Consider the following 21,600-nt stretch of genomic DNA (forward strand, 5'->3'; position numbering starts at 1 on the left):
TTAATGACTTGTGTAATCAAAGTCATTGGAGCGGAAGTGACATCCTTAGACCTCTCACAGTCTACTCAGAAGAAGCCTCAAAGCTTCCACTGGGTTTGTCAGAATACTGGCCTCAGATTTTTGAGAATTCATGGAAAAGGTCAGACTATCCTGAGAGCTTCTGCTGGAGAAACCATGTTAAGAAACCCGAAACAGCCTCCCATGACCCAGCCCTGAGGGTTTTGCATCATCAGTTGTTGGGGACCAGATATGACCCATTTGCATGTAACCCTATATAAAAAAGTGCAGATCTGTAAGCAAACTTAGTGATTGTTGTTATTTCAGGCCATAAAGGATTTATTTGGGGGGAGGGAATTGGTAACTGAAACATCTTCTATTACCAGCTATTGATTATATGGGATTAAAATCATGCAAGTTCTCTGTCCCATCTTCCCGCTGTAATAACGTAATTGGAGCCATCGTGAAGCCAGATTGTGAACCAGGTAAAACTTTTATGGCTTCCATGTCTCCTGTCTCCAGTGCCCATGTGTGTATTCTCCACTGACGACATTTCCCACTCCCTCTGCAACGTTAAAGGGACCTAATGGTCCCCATGGACTGCTTCTCCCTGACTTTGCCAAATAAATCCATCATTTTAAATGTATCTATTTTTAACCATTTGTAGTCGTGACTGGTAATTTCCACTTGATTATCACTTTTAGGATGGATTCCTCCAGTTCACACATGTCGTTTTCCTTGCTGACCATCTTCATATCCATTCCAAACTAGATTACTTTCAGATTACTTTTGTTTCTCTGACCCATGCCATGCCACTCTGCAGGCTGGAGTTTTTCTGAAATGGATATAGGTCCCATCACTTCCCCAAACCTCCTTCTCATAAACTCTTACTCTGCCATACATACACAACCCCCCAAAATAAATAGTCTAAACTCCTTAAAATACCCAATGTGATACTCAAAGAATGTGTCCCTGGTTACTTTTGCAGCCTTTCCTACCACCACTCTGAGCTCAGCCTAGTGCGATAACACTCAGAGCTCTTCAACCCGAAGGTGGACACTCTCCTCTCTACATCTCTACATCGATTTCTGTCATGATTTTCTTTCCAGAACTCTCCAGTCCTTTTGGCCTTTCTGCATACTTTTCACCTTCCAATTTCCCCCTACACCTTGGTGAAAACAACTATTGCAAAAAGACTTCCTAGACACCTCTCTCTCAATATTAATAAAATCTTTCTATCAAATCAATAGAGGCTATAGATACCTTCACAATAACCTCCAATTTTACTGTTTACTTGTCAGTGGATCCTAAACATTTAACTTCTGATAGAATGATCTAGTCACCATTCTCTGTCATCTCAGTGCTCTTGGACAGACTGGGCTTTAATGGATAAATTTGTGAATGAATGATTATTTTGTGCAGCTGGTTTGTTTCAGTGGCAGTAAAGTAGATCATGTTTTTTGATTATTACCAAGTTTTTTTTTCCATTTCACTTAGTCACTTTGCCATCAGAAACAACTTGTCAAAACACAGGAGTATCTGTTGACACAATGTTCTTTCATCTGTACAGTCATCGGTTGTACAAGTATGAACTGGTGCATCTTTTATAATTTCAGACTAATACAAATGTAACAATTAGTCCATGTCTAAAAATAATAATAATTGTTATTATTATTGCTAACCCTAGCAATACAAGTCCCCAATAATAAGTCGAACAGGCTTTTCAGATGCGTAGCATCTCCAACTATCCTGGAACTTCACTGATACTGCTGTAGATTTCTTCCACAGTCTATTTTAATGAAACACTAACCTGAATATTCAAAAAAGCAATCTTTTGTATTTTCCCTCTGGAAGTACATGTGAATGGCTAAGCCCTAGGGACTGTGGCTTTGTTTTGCTTTAAGGAAAGAAGAAATAAACACATGGAACAGTCAGGCACAAATTAAGCACTTTACAAGCGTGATTTCATTTCATCCACACAATGCCACGTGAGGCATATGATTATTGTCTTGGTACCACAGAGAAAAAGGAGCAGTTAAATATCTTGACCACAGCAACAAAGCTAATTAAGTAGTGGAAGTTGGCAACATGACTCCAAATTCTGTTCTTAACTCTTAAAATACACAGTGTAAGTGTTTTTACCCTTTTAATTTGAAATAGTTTGGTTCTTTATGTGTTTCTCCATGGCGCTGAGCAGTAAAACTTTACAATACAGAGACTGGGTCATTTTCCTAAGAGGCAACCAGAGAGTGGGGATTAGGGCTCACTGCTCCCTCTCCGCAGTCTGGTTGTAGAGCGTGCCCACGGGTGAAAGACCACCCAGCTAATAGGAGTAAGAAGAGGAAAAGTGGGTGATAATTCTGTCTTTAAGGGGAAAAGAAGAGAAAGTTTGCCTAACCCTAAGGGTTTCCCCCTCTAAATAAAAGAAGTAAAAATAAAACATTAATAATAGAAGTCCACACCTTGTTTTATATTCTTTTTCTTGAAATACCAAACGTATGGCATTTCTACTATTATTTATTACTTGCCCTGGAAAATGCTGTTTAGATTAAGGCCATGATATGAATTCAATCTTGTACAGGTAGCCATGTAAGAACCTGTATGTTCTGAATTCCTTTACTGTCACCCACTAAAAATGCATATGTACACTCACACCCTTACTTCAGTGAAGGGAAAGGAAAGACAAAGACAATTGCAGTTCAAACATTTAGGATTTTCTCGTTACCTTAAATAATTTGTGAACCCAGGTTCTACCAGTATTTGATTGCAATTCAGTAACTATTTCTTTAAAAATGTATGTTAACATTTCCTCATAAATATTTTGGAATGTTTAAATCAACTGAAGCTCAATTATTTTCTATTAAAGTACAAGTGAGATATTTTACCCTGGACACTAGTTATTAGATGATGTTTGTATTCAAGTTTTAGGACCCCTTTAATGTAGGAATTACCTTACAAGTGGGACTTTTAGACCATAAGTAATTTTCTCAAATGGGAACTTACATTCTATTTAGTAACAAACTGCTCAATTGAGGATACAACCTATAATAAAAGCCTTTTGAGTATGTTTTTTACAATGAAAATACAAAAATTTGTGCTTACATAATTGTGATCATATATTTATGAATTATAACATGAAGGAATAACTTTTTGGTCTTCCTGTTACATTTTTGCTTTTTTTTTTCCAATCCAGAATTATGGAGGAGTTGCAAGGCAATTAAGAGTGTTATGTGGAGCATTCAGCACTGGAATTTTTAAATAGTTTAAAGGCATTTTGAATAGTAATACACTGTAATACACCTTTTAAACTCTGCATGGACTTTAAAATCTTTCATGGAGAATTCCCAAGTTACCACGATAAGGTAAAGTACTGTTTTCTTTGCAGAATATTTTTGGGAAAAATAACTTAGTTCGATTTTCATGGAAAAATATCTAAATAGTAGTATTGCTGTTTCAATTCTGTTACATTTCTTTTTGTGGGTATTTTAAAGTAAATGAACAGGATTATGTAAACATTATGTTTTGGCTCCTCCTGAATATTAGAAAGAAGCAGTGTGTAAGTAGTGACGTATGTGGGCTTTACATAGAGATTTTGCCATTTTTCAAGCCAGATATAGCTTTTGTATCAACAAATGGGCCCCAATCTCCAGTCTTAGGCTTGGAGAGAAAAATCTTGTATTACCTACATAAATTCTTTGTATTTTAGGTTTGTTAATCAGAATATTATACACGTTGAATGCTACCAAAAATTTAATTTTATGATGCATTCAAGTTAATAAAATAAATAACAGTTATCTATAGTAATCGTGGAAGACAGAACTGTTACTATGAGAGACCTGCTGGAACAGATATTTATGAATAAGAGTGAAGGTAAGTATCTGAGCGGGTCATGCTCCCTTTCTGTGAAACAGCCGTTCTGTCGTATGTGTATGAGAGCTGAACCAAGGTCTGAGAATGACTTCCATTCAGAACTTCGAACACTATTATGTAGAGACAGCAACTAACTTGTGAAAAATATCAACTGTTGCAGTTATAAATTCTTCATCAAAAATGTGAGTTTACTTTCCCAGTTGACACAGGGTGGGGCAAAAGTAGGTTTATAGTTTTTCATATTGCAAAGAATGCAATAATTCATAGTAACACTACAATAAAGTCTGTATTTCACATACTCACAAGCATAAACCTACTTTGGCCCCATCTTGTGATAATCTCTTCTCAACTTTCTGTATAATTCTTTGGTCTTTTACCACTTTATCTTGACTTCTGTTAGCCTGCTGTTTCTCTGTTTACTCAGACACTTGCAGTGAAGTTGCCTTCCAGTCACACCAGGGAACTTTCTACAGACTATTCCTCCTTGCTTTCCTGGTTGATTATGTTCAGGTGGCCAAGGATGGGCCACTGTCGGCGGTACAGGTCATTCCCAGGGTGAGCTGCTCACATGAGTCCATCGGAGAGTCCCTTCTTGTGCATCCACACCCAAACCCTCAAGACATGATGTCAACAGTAACCTAGAAATGAAACAAGTAAAGGGCATGAAAACCCAGCTGGGGTTTACTCCGTGAGCTATTTAGACATTCTTAAAACAGGGTGCTTCTGTTTGGAGAAGCCAACAAAATGGAACTCGTAAATTCATCTCAGCCCCACAAAGTATCTTCAGTCTAAACATTACCTATGATGGTATGAAATTCCCCAAATCATGTAAAATAACCATTAAAAGGAAATATGTGTAGCTAGAAAATAAGAAAATTCTCAGTGAGTTTCTACAACATAGACTGAATATCTGCTTCTGCGTGCCTCTTCCTTTTTTCACCTGAAGAGGAATGCTGAGGTCGCTGGTTAAATGTTTGCGTGTAAAGGAGAAAGACCATTTCGCACCATGTGTTTCCAGCCAATCTACCATCTGGCAAATAGCTGAGAATGCGTCTTGAGATCTTGCTTTGCAGGACAGCAGTGGTCGCTCACCACCCGCCTGTCCCGCAATGCCTCGGCACCTGCCGCTGGTGATTCCAGCACTCAACTGCTGGTGCCTGTGTGCGTTTGCAGTTTGGAGTGCAACACTCCAGGCTGTCCTGTTGCTGAGATAGGGGATGTGTTGGTGAAAACGAAGCCTAGAGGCACTGGTTCACACACTGTCGATGGAGATAAAAATCCAAGCTATACAGACTGAAAATAAAGGGGTGATGGGCATGAGAACCATCTTCACCTCAAGGGCCAAGTACATGCTCCACTGCCATATGTCCCTTTGTACGTAGTAACATTATGGTTAGAGGATAAATACACTACAATTTTATTTGAGTACTATAAAATTATGCTTATTATAATAAATATTTCAAATCAAATTAGATATAGCACCCTGGCTGGTATAGCTCAGTGGATTGAGTGTGGGCCTGTGAACCACAGGTTCACTTGTTCAATTCCCAGTCAGGGCACGTGCCTGGGTTGCAGGCCAGTTCCCGGCAGGGGACTCACAAGAGGCAACCACATATTGATATTTCTCTCCTTCTCTCCTTCCCTTCCTTTCCCCTGTAAAGATAAATAAATAAAATCTTTTAAAAAATTAGATATAGCATAAGTAAGAGGTTTGTTTAAATCTAACAATTATCATAAAAGTACAAAAGGCAAGCAGCAAAAGTTTAATTATGAGTTAACTGTCTCATTATGTTTGGAAAAAAACTCTTTGATGATTACACAGGCAATCTCATACAATGGGTTTGTTCCATCTTTTAATTAAGGCGATTTGAAAATTCTCATTAAATTTTGAATTTAGTCATTTCCAGGTAAAGGCTAACCATAAATATCAACAAATGGGCATAAAACAGAGTTTTTATTGTATGAAACTTTGTTGTACACATTTTAAAATGCAAACACATTTCTTCTGATGTACAGATATTAGAGCACAAGCAGAAACATGGTGGATATGTATGTCACAATACAACATAAATCATAAGGCTGGAAATATTTCCTAAGTTTTCCCAAACTGCAGGCAACCAAGGTCGAACTTCCCACCTCAGCTTGAATGTCATCCACTTGGAAGATTCTGCGTGCACACACTGACACGCCTGCGGGTGAGTTCCTCCGACAGCTCCTCCCCGACCGCTTCCACGCCCTCCCTAGCCCACGCCTGACCGGAACCGAAGGTTCTGTTCAGACGGTGCCTGGAAAAGCAGGTGCTGGTCTCTATGTCCTGGGCCACGGAGACCCGCAGTCAGTTCTCCAAAGCATCCTCTTACATACAGGGTCTTCTTACTGATTTGGTTTAAAGAGTAAGAGGCATCCACATCTTTTCTCCACGCTTTCTGTTAGACGATTATCCGCAAAGAAAGCAGTGATTACACACTTCTGACAAATTCAGCGTGTACTCATTATGCCAGTGTGTCTGAGTAGAACGTACGCATACCTATCAGCAGTATCGGCAATCTTTCAATCCATTGTAATCACCCATTAAATAGAAAGCGAGATAGATGTAGCACACACACAAGATGTTCAAACGCTGGGTTAGCTAAAAACATTTCGTGCTAATGATGAACCACTTGTGCTTTATACCACATAACAAATGTGTATTTCAAAAACTGGGTAGATTTACTTTTTTATATTTTATATGCTTTATTCATTTAAAAAAACATGGAAAGTAAGCTGTAACTTTAAAATGGCAGTCTCATTTTTCCCCTTCTCCCCTTACCAACCCCAACCACACATAGAAATAAAGAGAAAGAAGGAGAGAAATGAAGTAGGAGAGAACAGTGGAGTGGGAAATAGACAGGTTCTTCCTGGACAAGTCTGAAGTCATTCTAAGGTCTTCAAACGTGAGCAACTACTCCTCCAAAAAAAGAGGACACATTTGGTCTTTAAAAACATTCATTTTGATTTTTTTCCACATTACAAGTCGGTTGCTTGTTTCCTCATCAGTGAGGCCTCCCAAAATATAGACACACTTGGAAAAAGAACCCCGGGACAGTTGTCCCTAAGAAGCTGTCAGCTTCTCCGGAAACTTCCACTGAGCTGAGAGAGTCCCACTGCAGCCGGAAGGACACTCAGACCCACAATACCATTCCTTCTGCCTTCTTGCCCTTCCCATTTTCCAGCCTATTTCATACAGCAGCTATTCAGATGGGGTTGTTGTTTTTTTTAAAGATATTTTCGTTAGCTATGGCTTCCAAATGTTTGGTTAAAATGGCAAGTTAGCTGAGCAAGCAACATTTTGGCCTTTTCATTTTATTGGGCACACCAGCCAATTGCTGCCCCTCCCCCCGCTCTTCTCCCAGCACCAGGGCGGAGCTTTCCCTGGATGGGGCACCTGGTGTCTGGCCGGGGGCCATTTCATCGCATGCCACACATCTGGGCCCTTGGAATCTGAAGCCTAGCCTTCATTTCAAAGTATCAGGGATATTTCTGCCAAGCTCTAAGAATTGTTTCTTTCCTTTCTGTTCTTTTCTTCCTCCTCTTTTTTTTTTTTCCTTTTCTCAGTTCCTAAGGGCAGTCTGAGCTACACTTCTAACTGACACCACTAGAAAACACAAGTAGATTTCCAGGCTTTTAATTCATCTCCTAGCTCCCTCACTGGCTGACTCCACGATTTTGGAGAAGTCGTTTAAATTCTCTCAGCTCCTTGTAAATTTATCTGCAAATTGAGGCTTATCCCATAATAATAAGGCTGTGTGAACGGGCAAATAACTGGTGTCAGTATCACTGTTAGGTCAGAGGGCCCCTCATCGACTGACCAAAACGCAGGGGGAATGAGCTCAAGGGATCCAATTCACCATTTCAAGGCAACCTGTTAGCTAAATTGTTCTCTTTTCTTCTTAAGGTTGGTGGCATCACAGTGAGCTTTTTAAAGGCCAAGTGAAAACACAGATGCCTTTTTAAGGCTTCATCTCCATTAAAATACCAACCACAAAATGATGATATCTATAACAGTGCTCCATTAATATTTTAATCTATAAATCAACATTTCAGGACTTTGTCCTGTAAGAGATAGCGATTGGACATGCTTATCTTTGCAAACTTAGAATTTAATAGCTTCTAATCTATGTGCACAACCTGAAAAATGTTATCACATTTGAGGCCCACATGGGAAGGTACTTTTAAGACATGCCAGTTACAGTTTATAGACAAAAGTCTGTCCCTTTTTAAATGTCATTTGCATTAGTATCACATATCAGAATCACTAGCGAAATGAACACACTGTAACCTAGTATTTTAAAAGGTTATGCTGAAGGAGTAGAGAGACTTAAATTAGTTTTCCCTGTTCTTATCCAGTAGGCCTTTACCTCAATAGGATTTCCTATAATTCTCTCTTAATCCTCGTCTCTATGGGTGAACCAAACAGACCACAACATAGACGAGCCTGCCAAAGTGGCTGTCTGCCAGGAGTCCTTTCTAGCCTCTACGAGAGACTTCAGCTGAATGACTGTACAGCGATTCAAATCAATCAGCAAAGCAAAGAGCAGACACATATCTTATGCTCTGCAAAGATCTGTTTGGTCAGTCATGTGCAAACACGGCCCTAAAATGGTCAGAAGGTTAATTAGCACGTCAATCATTTACTAGATCGATTCAATTTTTTTACATTAATGTTAAGAGTAAATCATTTCAAGAAATTCTTCTCTATAAGCACTACTTACTTGATAGCTGAGAGGAATTGCATTGCTGATTTTATTGCTGGAGACTGGAAGTAGAGAATTATTTATAAGGTCTAATGGAATCCATAATTATGTTTTGGGGACTATGAATTAGCCAGAGATAATAAAAGTGTTTTCTAGCAATACCAGTTAAATGGAAGCATGAAGTTAAATGAAGGCTGAAAGCCCACACAATGCCGCCTTGGCCTATTGCTCTATACTATTGGAAGCACATTATAGAGGTTTCATAGATAATTCCTAGTGAACTATTTTACTGGAAATACTTGTACCACAATCTTTTCTTACCCTACACTTTGGCTACCATTGAAAGACTGGGAAAATGTTGTTCATTTTAAGTCCAATATACGATCCTCCTGGGTAAAATGGAGAGAGACAGACATCTATCACAATAAATATTATTCAAAATTCCTATCGCTTAGAACTTTTAAGTCTAACTTTCAGCTTGATGAAATTTAACATTACTGGATTTAGAATTTTTTTCAATAGAAAATGATTTTGGCTATAAATATCGTGGCTAAAAATACAAAAATGAGACCAGAATTTTATAATGAATAAAAGTGTTGTTCTCAAAAAAAGTTGTCCTTTTAACACAGGACTTAGAAAATGCAAAACATCTCATTTGAATTTGAAGGCTGGTTTCTAAATCTCTCCATATGTAATTTGCCAGGGAATGAGTCAATAAAAATGAGTGAATTGAATGGATAAAATGAAAAAATTACTACTAAACCAGGAATGAGTTTTCTTTTTTTTTAAATATTTTATTTATTTATCTTTAGAGGAGAAGGGAAGGAAAGAGGGAGAGAATATCAATGTATGGTTGCCTCTGGTGTGTCCCCTGCTGGGAACTGGCCCGCAACCCAGGCATGTGCCCTGACTGGGAATCAAACCGTGATCCTCTGGTTCACAGGCCCGTGCTCAATCCACTGAGCTACACCAGCCAGGGCTCAGGAATGAGTTTTCTGTTAAATAGACTCTTAAGAATCTGTGTAATCACTGCACAATCACTTAAATATTTGCCAAGTCAAATAAAAATTTTGCATTGTGTGTGAGAGATTTCTAAAGTACGAAATACACCATATATAATTTATTTAAGAAAATGAAACTGAAGTGCAGGAAAATAAACTCATCAATTCTGTGATTTTGTCCTCCATGAAATGTATCCTACTCCAGTCCATCCACTACAGGTCTCCAATAGGAAAACAGCTCATCTTCCCAAGGGCTCACCTACAAACCAAACCTATCTCTAGATGGGTGCATCCTTATCTTACTCTTATCACCTGAAAAAGAAGATAACCTCTGGAAACTTTTCTCTGAATTTAATGTCTGGGCAAATCCTCAGTCTCTACCCTTTTATTGAAACCTCAGCAGGTGACAGCCCAATCTAATATAATTAGAAAAACAGAAGTTATTCCAAGTAATTTCCTTCAAATGTCTCCTTGAGCCATATAAATTTCTGCATCTTTAAACATAATGTTCTTTTGATATCTACTAATATTCTATCCATTTGTCTATCCATCTATTATTTCACCTAATATCGATGCATCTTTTTTTGTTGTTGTCTATGGGCATATATAGTTATCATATTTATGGCTTAACATATTTATCAGTCTGTCCATGTTCAATCACTCAATGGCTTGGCCTCAACCATCATTTTCTACCTTTGGTTTTATCCCTGAGAAAACTTATTCAAAGGCTTTTTAAAATATTGCACTCAATTTCTGCATTTGCTATACTTGAACTCTTATACCCCAAATTTTAAAAAACTTATGCCAGTTTAAATGCAACACATGTTCTAGAAATCTATTGAAATTAACATCTCCCTTTCTCGATATTATAACTTATTTAGAAATCTGTGCATGTATATCTATTATACAACTTTATGCATTCAATTTTGTTGTCTAGCTATTTGTGAATTTGTATTATTCTACCAATAAATGGAACCCTACTTGAAGGTTAAGTCTCTTGCTATATCTTTGGTTTTATATGTTATATAATGTCAAATAGAGAATTCTGAAAATAGTGGGAATTTAGTACAGCTAACTGGAAAATGTAATAATGTCTTAAAATTCATTTGGAAAAAAAATTGCAGGTTGGATTGTGTTGCTGGGGCAACCTAGATTCAAGAAAAATCACTAAGGATCTCTGACAGCAATCCAGGAACACATTGGTATACATATTGCTGAATAATGGAAATGTGAGAGTTGAAAAAGTAAATGTAAATATACAATGTTTCCAAAAATGATGGCATTACATGACAAAATGGATCTACAGAATAAAGGAGAGTAAAAGATGAAAGGTGGTTTTGTTAACTAGCCTGGGAAACTGGTTAAGTAGTCCCACAATGGGTAAGTCAGGTTGAAGTAAGTAAACCATATACCATTGCAATAACTGGGTTCCATGATGGATCAAGTGTGGGCTGAAAGGGGACAAGATGACAAAGGCATATAAGAAGAAGCAAAGGACCCCGGGGACAAGCTGGCAGAGGAGTTCAATGATTGCTTAAGAAAAGCTGGGAAAGGGACATGTTTTCAGAAGGAGTAAGTGATCAATAAGGGGACCAGATTGAAAGAGTGATCAAAAATCGTGACCATCTTGATATTAGCAAGAAGGTGATCAATGTTCAGCTCATAAATTACTAGTTCAATGGTAGTGTTGTCATCTCCTCTCACTAAATATAAACATTTTAATACATTTTAATACCAGAAGATAATGCACCCTTACTCTGTGCATCCATTCTGTCATGTAATTCCATCTTACTTTTGGAAATATGTTTTAATACCTATCTCCTTCAGTCCTTTTTTTAAATATATATGACTTTTCACACAAAACAGTCTTCTCCAGAGAGCCAATTAATAGTTTTATATGTATAACTGGATTATATGTGGGATAACATATAAAGTAAAACTGGTTAAATGACAAAATTCAATGTGTTTTAGTCCTTCATTCATGCTCTAAAAAGTTTTATATCAAGCAATATGGCTCCTGCTTTTAATTCATCTCTGAATTCTTTCTGGATTTAGAGCATCATTCCATACTATTGGGATGTTTGGGTTAGCTACTGCAGTTTAAAATAACTGGCTCGAAACAAAAAAGAACCTATGAAGCCAGAAAAAAAATGACTATCACTTCTTCACTTATGGTTTTATTTGCCTTTTTTTGGTCCATCCCCCCCATGAGGTTCGCTAGAGCACAACAGAGAGTCTGTGTTTCGCAGTCCTCAGTCGTTATTCCACCACCCGGTAGCACATTCATGAGAGGCCCTCTTTTCCCTGCGTGGTTCATCTAACAGTGTCTAGCAGTTTAGCGGTAATTAAACCAGTCTTCCTTCCCCACCTTTTGAATCAATATAACTCACACTCAGATGATAACAAGTGTGAAAGTATTGGAGCATGAATCTCCAATAAAATATGAAAACTGAGGGCAACTATGAGAACGTAGAAGAAATTATCCCCACTGGGTGGTGATACTTTTGGCTATAAGAAGTATCTCCAACCATATTGTATATTAGTCAGGGTTCCTCAGAGAAAGAGAAGCCATAGGGTGTGTACATGCACAGCGGACCCAGGAACACTTCACTGGGGCCGGGCAGCTGGGCAGCCGGAAACCAGGCGCAGAGGAACCAGGTGCAAGTGGGAACGTCTCTCGAAAATAAGCTGTAGGAGTTCACTGGTTTAGGAGGGCAGAGCTAAATTACTAAGATTGAGGCAGAAGGTCAAGTATTTTCTGTTAGCAAATGATTAATTTGATTAATTATTGTATGATTCCTGAAAAAAGATACGTTCCTAAAGATGGTAGCCGTGTCCGAGATCTGAGTAAAATAACTCAGTAAAATAATTAAGAGACGAAAAACAAGGTGCTTGGAAATGCGGAGCTAGGACTTGAGTTCGGTTTGGGATCTCCGAGGTTCCGTGAAATCGGTCAGCGACTGTATGAGGGTACTGTAGCATATTTTGGTTTCAATACAGCATTTAAAATGCAACTGCGAATTGTGTTTAGCTATAAACTAGCTAAATATCTTAAGTATCTCACTGAAATATCTTAAGTGAGGTAGAAATTGGTTATCTCCCAGAGACATATTTGCCTTTCATTTATTTTTTGGATTATTTTAAGTTACAGTTCTTTAAGAAATATTGCTACCCTAGAGAGGAGTATTATGATTAGTGCAACAGATTTTGTGGAAATTCACAAACTGCGAGTGATTCCTCATTCCTCAGATAGAAAAGATTATTCATACAAAGGTTGGCAGAACTTATACAATGACCACATCTAAACCTACCTTAATGATAGTATAATTTGACACTATGGATGCTATATAATATTTACAGTCATAAACATACTCCCTTGTGCATTTTTTAGATATATCTGTCTGCTCTAGCTATCCCCTTAAAAAACCTTAGTAATGTATATCCTCACTGTCACAATTTTACTATAATTTAAATCTCTATTACAGATTAAATATATTGCCATTTATAAAATTACCAAGAATATAAAAAACTATAATAACATAGGTTTTGGACATTGCAAAAAGGTTCGGGAACTTTATGTCATCTCAAATTCACAGAGCATATAATTTTCTCCATAAAATGTGGACCAGACATAATAGAGGACCGCAAAATCAAGTCAAGATGCAGAAGCCTGGCAGCTCCTTTGCATACTTTTGAGCTAATTTCTACAACTTCTTACAAGAATATCACAGTTTCACATTTAAATTAGTGCCTCGGAAAATTTCAGGTAAAACTCTAGGGTCTTTAATGACCAATTAAAGACTAACTAGAGACTAATTAAATGGCAAAGGAGGAGTGTTCTAAACCAACCCACAGATTTTTGAAGGCAGTTTCAATTTCTTACAATTCCTTCCTTATTGATGCTGCCACTTGTTAAAAATGATTCCTGTTGCTTCATTCAAAGTCCTTTTCTCCAATATATTAAAAATATATTTGGTGCCTAATTTAATTATACTAATACAAGGTAAAGGGAATTTTCACTGGTAACTAGCATTACCATAAATATTACTTATTGATAATTTCACTTTTTCACCATTTTTTAAACTATTTATATATCAGAAGAAACTAAAATATCAAAATTAAAGGAAGATAAATGAGTGATGTTAATTTTATTAAAATTCCAAACATGCATATAAATTTATATTCAAATGTATGTTTTCATCACTCAGATCACAGAAGGAAATAAAGATTAGGTACCATGGAATGAAAAATTAATAGATACTATACAAATATTAAGATTTGTTCTTAGTTGTCAGTGCACATATATTAATTTGCCTCATTTTCCTGCTTTTCTATGTTAGTATGATGAGAGCCTCAACAATTCCTTCGTAACAAATGGGCTTTTAACAAACTGCCAATAATTAAATGCCTTGTAATTGGCTTGGCTTACTCAGTGTTTATATTTCTCAACTTTCTCAGTTATTTAATGAATGTTTAAGAATATGCAAGCATTTTCTACGTAAACTAGATGTTTTAAAGTTAAATACATATAATTTTCCAAACTTAAATTCATCTTTAGGGTAGAGAAACCATCTTCATTTAATATATTGTATTTTTCTAAGGAGATAGAAATAGAATGTAATATTATTAATATATAATTAATAGACACAATCGACTTGAAGGTGGTCTTAATTTGCAAATTAAGAGTAATTTCTGTTTTCAGAAGATGTGTCAATATGACTCCTAATTATTTCATTTAAACCTTGTGTGGAACCCCATTATCTCCATTTGGAAAAAGTAGTAAATATTATTGTAAAAAATAAATGTTCTATTTACTAATAAAAATTTATGTTCTGTGAGCAATACCAAAACCAACGGCACATTTATTTTGCATTGAATAAATTATGACCTTAAACGGAGGAGAGGAAGCAAAATCTCCAAAAGGACTACAATGCCATTATATATGCAACATGATGTAGGTTCTTCATAGGTTACATGTTTATTTAAAATATTCAATTGTACTAAGTAAAAGCCCCATACTGTTATTTACTATTTCAATTATAATGATAATGATAAAACATAGAAATTAGTATTTACAACAAAAACTTTACTGAATGGATAAAATGGATAAATGGATAAAAACTAAATGGATAAAAACTTTACTGTACTAAATTACATGATTTACTGTATTTTATGTTTAACAATTTTCACAGGTTACTGGCTTACTCAGAATATTGTATATCAATGATCTTAAAGCATTGTTATTAATCAAGGTTAACAATAATTATCTTCTTTGTGATAATCAGAATTACCTTATGTAACACTCATGGCAGATGCTGTTAGTAACTCACCCCAATCCACATTTGTTTCTTCTTTCTGAGCATGTGGTAATCGCACATCTCAGCCTTCGCTGTAGTTAGGTGCATCCATGGACCTGCTTTCTAACCACTGGAATGTTTGCTATATTACTTCTGCACCTGGCCCATGAAAACATCTGACCAATGCTCCTCTATGATCTTTCCCCTTCTAGCTTTCAGGTTCCAAGATAACAACGGGGACAACCTAGGAAGCCACATGCCAAAGATGGATGGCACAGTCTGGGTCAGCCTGGAAAACTGTGTGGAGGACAGGTGCCCAGTCATCCTGGCAGTTTCTTTCCCCCTTCATATTATTACATGAGCAAGGGCTACTTTTCATTGAGCCATGATATATTTTTGGTATATTTATTCTAATATTTAGATTGGTGACTTTAAAATATACTTAGTGTTCAGCCCTGATTGGTGTGCCTCAGTGGCTTGGGCATCATCCTACAAACCAAAAAGGCACCAGTTTGATTCCCGGTCAGGTGGGGTACATGCCTGGATTGCAGGCCAGGTCTTCTGGTTGGGGGCGTGCAAGGCAACCGATCAATGTTTCTCTCACACACTGATGTTCTCTCCTTCCCACCCTCCCTCCTTCCTCCCTCTCTAAAAATAAATAGCTAAAATCTTTAAAAATATTTTAAAAGCTATATACGTAGCATTAAAATCTATCCAAATAAATCATTTATTCTGTATTCATTAAGGTAAGAATTATCAAATGTAACAACATAATAACACTTTATATGAAATAATAATGTCAATATTTTCCTTAAAAGGGACACTTGAAATAACTTCTTTAACTTAAGCCTACTCAAAATTCATGCCTGTCTATCAGACAGGTGAAACAGAATTAGAAATTAACTTAATTTCCACGAAATTATGCTATTTTTGTGTGACATAAAGTGAATGGCTCTTGGGGCATCCCAAGACATGCTTCCTCCTTGCCTTTGTCTTCAAGTTTCTGTGGATGGAAAGTGAACGTGAGGCAAGAGTAGAGACCACTAACGAAATTACCTCAGTGTATTCTTGAAGGAAGAAAATCCTTCTTTAGTTTTCTCGGCTGGCAAAGATGGGTTTCAAATCTTCCAGCATTTATCCCCTGCTTAGAATGTAGCTGATGTCTGTGGGTTGGCTGTGGAGGTTTTCCTCTGTTCCCTTTCCTAAATAGAAATGCAGGCACAGGCAGACATACATGGCCCTAGTCTCTCCTTCCTACTCTTTTGGGAAGCCATGACACACCTGCAAAAACTCTTAGATTCACTCCAGTGATCAATTCACATTCATGTAACCCCTGCAGAACATTCACAACAGAAGGACCATTGAAGAGAGAACTACAAGATTAACCTCTGATAGCAGCGTAAGGAAGCGAAACCCCAACATGTCTGCTGCAGGATCACAGTGAAGATCTAAATCTCATATCTTATAATTCAGTACTCTTTCCAAGTCACTGTAGAATTTTTATACATTCCTGGCCTTCGAACTTAAGTATTTTTGGCTTACCTGTTCAACTAAGTTTGGTGGTTAGCTAACCTAAGAAAAGAATATGAACAGACTATTGAAGACTATTAGATATGGTTCAGTGGGTGAGCAAGTCTGACCCACTTTCACATAGAGATTCAAAATATAAATCTAACTCACTTGCAATCAAGAATGGGGCATTAAATATCAACATACCCAAAAAAGAGACCAAACACATACAAGAAAACCAAAATGCTACCTATCTTAAAACACTAAGCATAGAGCAAATCTCATCATGTTTCTTACTGGTTTATAACTTCCATACTCTGGTCAAGACAAAAAGCTACATGCATGAAAGATGAGACTTGTATTTTATTCAAAAACTCTTTCTGACAAGAAGATCTTGCTTTCAGTAATCCTCCTACCTGAAACCATAGAAGGAGACAGGAACTTCCTTCCTTGTTTTATTTTTTCAAAAGTATCCACTAATCTCTTAATTAAAAGCGAATGATAGAGAGATGGCAAATGAGCAGAAGAAGCTGAAGAACACGGCTTCCTTATATATTTGTACAACCTGATCAGTCTGCACATCTCGTAGAGAGAACTGTATTAGTTACATGGAATCTAATCCATTCTACTAAAGCTGAGGCAGTCATCCACCGTGGTTAGCTCTGGTTCATTGGGCTTGTAGACACAGGTTGATAAAATATATAACCTAGAAGAAAATACTCTGGACAGGCTTTATGTACAATAGAATGTTCAAACTTTAGGGGATGGCTGTATGAAAATTGGCAATTTAAATACTGAAAGAACTCTGATTTTCCCAGAAGTTCCTGACCAGGGCATTTCACTTAATTTTTTATTTCAGTGTAGTAAGTGTTCTTTGATTTTACTCATAAAAGTACTATTTGGGGAATAATATTCAGAAATATTCAAGCACATACGGTGCCAACAAGTTTTATTTTAAGCTAAGAAATGGAAGTGAAAATAAGATACGTTGCCCTGTGTATAACAATGACAGGATATACAGTGAGTGCTCGCTATGTGCCGGATGCTCTCCTAAGCATTCTTATAAGTTATTGCAGTGATTATATTGATTATACACTGCTATTTTAATTTTGAGGGGGAAAAGCCTCTAACATAGTAAATAGCTCACTCACATTTCAACCTCTTAAATGTTCTAATACTTATAGGCCATGGATTCCACCATTATTGTCTCTCTTTCTCTCAGCCCCTTTCTGTTCTCATAGGCCTCCCAGCCCACCCGATGTTTCAGGGCATCGATTTCTTTCTACAAATATTTCTTTCATGTTTCCAAGCACATGCATTCTTCTAGGTGCCCAAGTCATGTCAGTGAGTGAAATAGGCAAGGCCTTGGTCCCCCTCGAGCTTACCCTCATTTCCTAACTTCAATTCCCTTGTTTTGATCCCTTCTTCCTACCAGTCTGGTAAAACCACCCCCATCCGAGATGAAATCTACTTTGTGACTACTTCCTCCTTGTCATGCATACACAGTAAAAACCACAACAGTGCTTGCCTGACTTCACTATCTTTAGTGGCTAAGAACATCAAGTGAGCTATTATTGGTTACCATTAATAGTACATTTACCTTCCCCCTTGATTTTTTCACTTTCTTAGATGATCTTCAGTCTTTTCCCTTCATCCTTTCTGCATCTACTAACATCTACTTTCATCTCACCTAATGACCTTGGTTTCTTTTTTAGTACAAAGAAAATACTAAAAATCAGAAAACAACTATAGAAACCACCACCATGAAACCCATCACTCCTGTTTCTGTCTCCATGGTTGGCTTGCCTTCCTGACACTATAAGAGATTTTTTTCCCCATGCTTCTATTCAAGGAGACCCTCTCCTGGCAAGATCTCACTTAGCCTATTCAAGGATTTGTTCTCATATTCTCAGGCATCATCAACTATTTTTCCTTTTCAAATATAATTCCTGTAAATATATACCCATAACAGTCCACTGAAAAATAAGTCTCCCTTTACTTTAATATATACAAGAAAGCTCCTCAAACTGCCTCCTGTTCCTCCTCCATGATCCTCTCCTTAATCTGCTCCCCAACCACACGGCTTCACCCCGAGAGCACCTGCCAAGACCACGATTCATCTCAGGTTGCTCACTTCAGTCCAGTTTGCGGTTCTCATCTTACCTGACCTCTCAGCAGTGTTTTAATTAGCTGGCACTTTCTCTTTTTAAAACATGTCTTTCCAGGTGATTTCCAGGATAGTGTTTTCTTTGTTTCATCTTCTACTCTTCAGTGATTTTGCTCAAATTTCTTTGATTTATCTTCTTCAAGTCTTCCACCTCTGAACTTCAGGGTGCCCAGAACTGTGTCCATTGATATCTTCCCTTTACAATTCACTGCTCAGTGAAATCATCATCTCATTTATCCCCTGGGGATGTCCCAATTTATATTTCCATGTTGAAATGCCATGTTAGGTGTCTACAGTGTGTGTCAAATTTAACAGGTCGACATTTGGTCTTCCCCACTCTTCCCTGTCTTCAGTAAAACCTGAAAGTCATCTTTTTATTCATCTTCAATAGCAAATATTTTCTCCTCCATGCTGATGAGGAAATGCTAGTGTTATCCTTGATTTACCATTTTCTCTCACACTGCCCACCAAATCCCCCCCCCACCAATGCCACCTCTTTTAAAGTGTCGTCACCTTTTTACCAGCTTTACCTCAATCTTCTCCTAATGGGCTGCTCTGCTTTCATCTCCTTCCACAACAAAGCATCCAAGATGATCACTTTGAAATAAAAGTTTCTCTCTCTCTTTTGATGTAAATCCTCTTCCTCAGAGCACAGCCAAATCTAACAATAGCACTGCATGATTTCCACTTTATCTCCTGACCTCATCTACTATTACTCTCCTCTAACTCCTTCCAGGTGCCCTGAAATCCTCCTACGCACCAAACTTGATCTACCTTCAGGACCTCTGTCTGAAACCTATTTCTCTCTGATAGCTACCACACTAGTATATTGGTTAAGATCATTAACACTTGCTGCTTTAAAAGACAGACCACACGTTTAACATAACAAAGTTCAGGATTTTTTTTTTGCTAATGTCAGAGTTCAGTGAGGGTTGGGAAGCACCCCTCACCAATTCTCCTCAAAGCAGAGATCTCAGTTACCATGGGGCAACTTCACTCTCTTAGAGTCCTTTAATTCACATTGAAAACAAGGAGAGAGAAAGTAAGGGTAATAGTATAATTGTGATGATTTTGAGGATCTGGCCTGAAAGTGGCATATATCTCTTCTCCCCATAGAGACCATCATTCAGTCACACAACTAATCTGACTGCAAGGGGAAAAAATGTTGGGAAGCACAGATAGAGCCTTGGTAGTTGGGTGACCCTAAAATCTCTGCTGAATTGCTTCCCCTTCTTACGGAAGCTCCATGACGCCTTCCCTGGCTACCCTATTTGAAAAAGGAACACCCTCTGGGCCAAATATTGCTAACTGGTCACCAATCCTGACAAGGAGGAGGCAATGTCACTATGGAGGAAGATACTAAAATGATACAGTATAAGCCAAGAAATCCCAGTAGCTCCAGAAGCTAGAAAAGGTAATAGTTTGTCTTGTAGAATTTCCAAAGAAACCTCCAGCTTCCAGACTGTGAGAGAGTAAATGTCTGTTGTTTTAGCCTCTGAGCTGGTGGTCATTTGTTATAGAGACAATGAGAAACTAAAACACAGAAGAAAGTGAGTTAAAGTCATAATTGCAAGACTATGCCCAAAAGGAGTACATAAAAACTGCCTCTTGCATCAAAACTAATTCTGTATAAATACTCGTCAAATTAATTATTCCTGTGACCAAACCCATGGGGAGAAAAAGTATTTTGGTACTTCTTCACTAACCATTAATTCTTAGCAAATACTCTGTATTGATATTGGGTTGGCCAAAAGTTTGTTTGTTTCTGTAAGATGGCTTTTAGTAGTGCTTAGTCGTCTTTAACTTCATTAGAAACAATTTTTTAGATTGTATTGCAACAGTTGTCTTATCAGTGTGCATTTAAAAAACACCAAAATTGGTAAATTTTTGCATATCCGTTTTAATATTGAGGATAGAAGTAATATGCAACATTTTTGGCATATTCTGCTTTACTATTTCAAGAAAGGTCAAAATGCAACTGAAGTGCCAAAAAAGCTTTGTGCAGTGTATGGAGAAGGTGCTGTGACTGACTGAACTGTCAAAACTAGTTTGCAAAGTTCTGTGCTGGGGATTTCTCACTGGACAATGCTGCACAGTAGGGTAAGTCAGTTGAAGTTGAACAGCAATCAAATTGAGACATTAATGAAGAACAATCAGTGCTACTCTATGAGGAGATAGCTGACATACTCAGAATATCCAAACCAGTAAAGCTATTGGTGAAAACGAAAAAGACCCCCAAGTTTTGTCAACCCAATACTTTCTTCAATTTATCGATGAAATTAAACATACTTTGGGAGACTATATTAGCTCCTAATAAATGTTTTGCTAAATAGTATGTCGTGAGATACTTGATAGGAGAGCCAGGAATAAGTCTGTAAATTCTTTAACATGTCTTAGTAATTACCTGAACCACATTGATCTGTAACCAAATAAGCCTAATTAATTGCTCCTGAAAATTTTTTTAAAAAATGTGAATGCCTTTACGGTAAGGGCTGAGCATGCAGAAAGATGTTCTTTCATTTTTGAAAAAATCCTTCTTTTTGAGAGGATATTGCCATGATCACGTCTCCCTCATGCCTGGAGTTGCTGCAGCCCGGTGGAAATACAGCCTTGCCCAGGCTGCTACGTGGAATGCAGCCGAGGGCGCAGATGGGAAGCTCGGAGCACATGGATGGCACCAGTGAGCCGTGGAATGAACTGTGGAACCAACCTGCACACTTTATGTTCCCTGCTATAGTTAAATTTCACTTATAGCCGTGTATTCAATTGTTTGAAACTGAAAATCTCTCAATTCAGTCAATGCTCATTACAGTAGGGTTATTTACATGAATTGTTTCTGAGTAATTTATCTATTCCATGACAACGTGGTATAGCAAAACGCTTAGTCATGTTGAAAAGCCAACAAAGATATGGTTGTCCACTTTAGGTTCCAGGAGAATAATATGAAAACTGAGGGCGTGAAAGATTAGCCAAAGAACACACAGACACAGGAGGTGCGTGAGGACGGCCAGAAGAAAGGGTGCGAA

The sequence above is a fragment of the Sturnira hondurensis genome, unplaced genomic scaffold (genome assembly GCF_014824575.4).
Source record: "Sturnira hondurensis isolate 20B ecotype Veracruz unplaced genomic scaffold, ASM1482457v3 Scaffold0015596, whole genome shotgun sequence".
NCBI lineage: Eukaryota > Metazoa > Chordata > Mammalia > Chiroptera > Phyllostomidae > Sturnira > Sturnira hondurensis.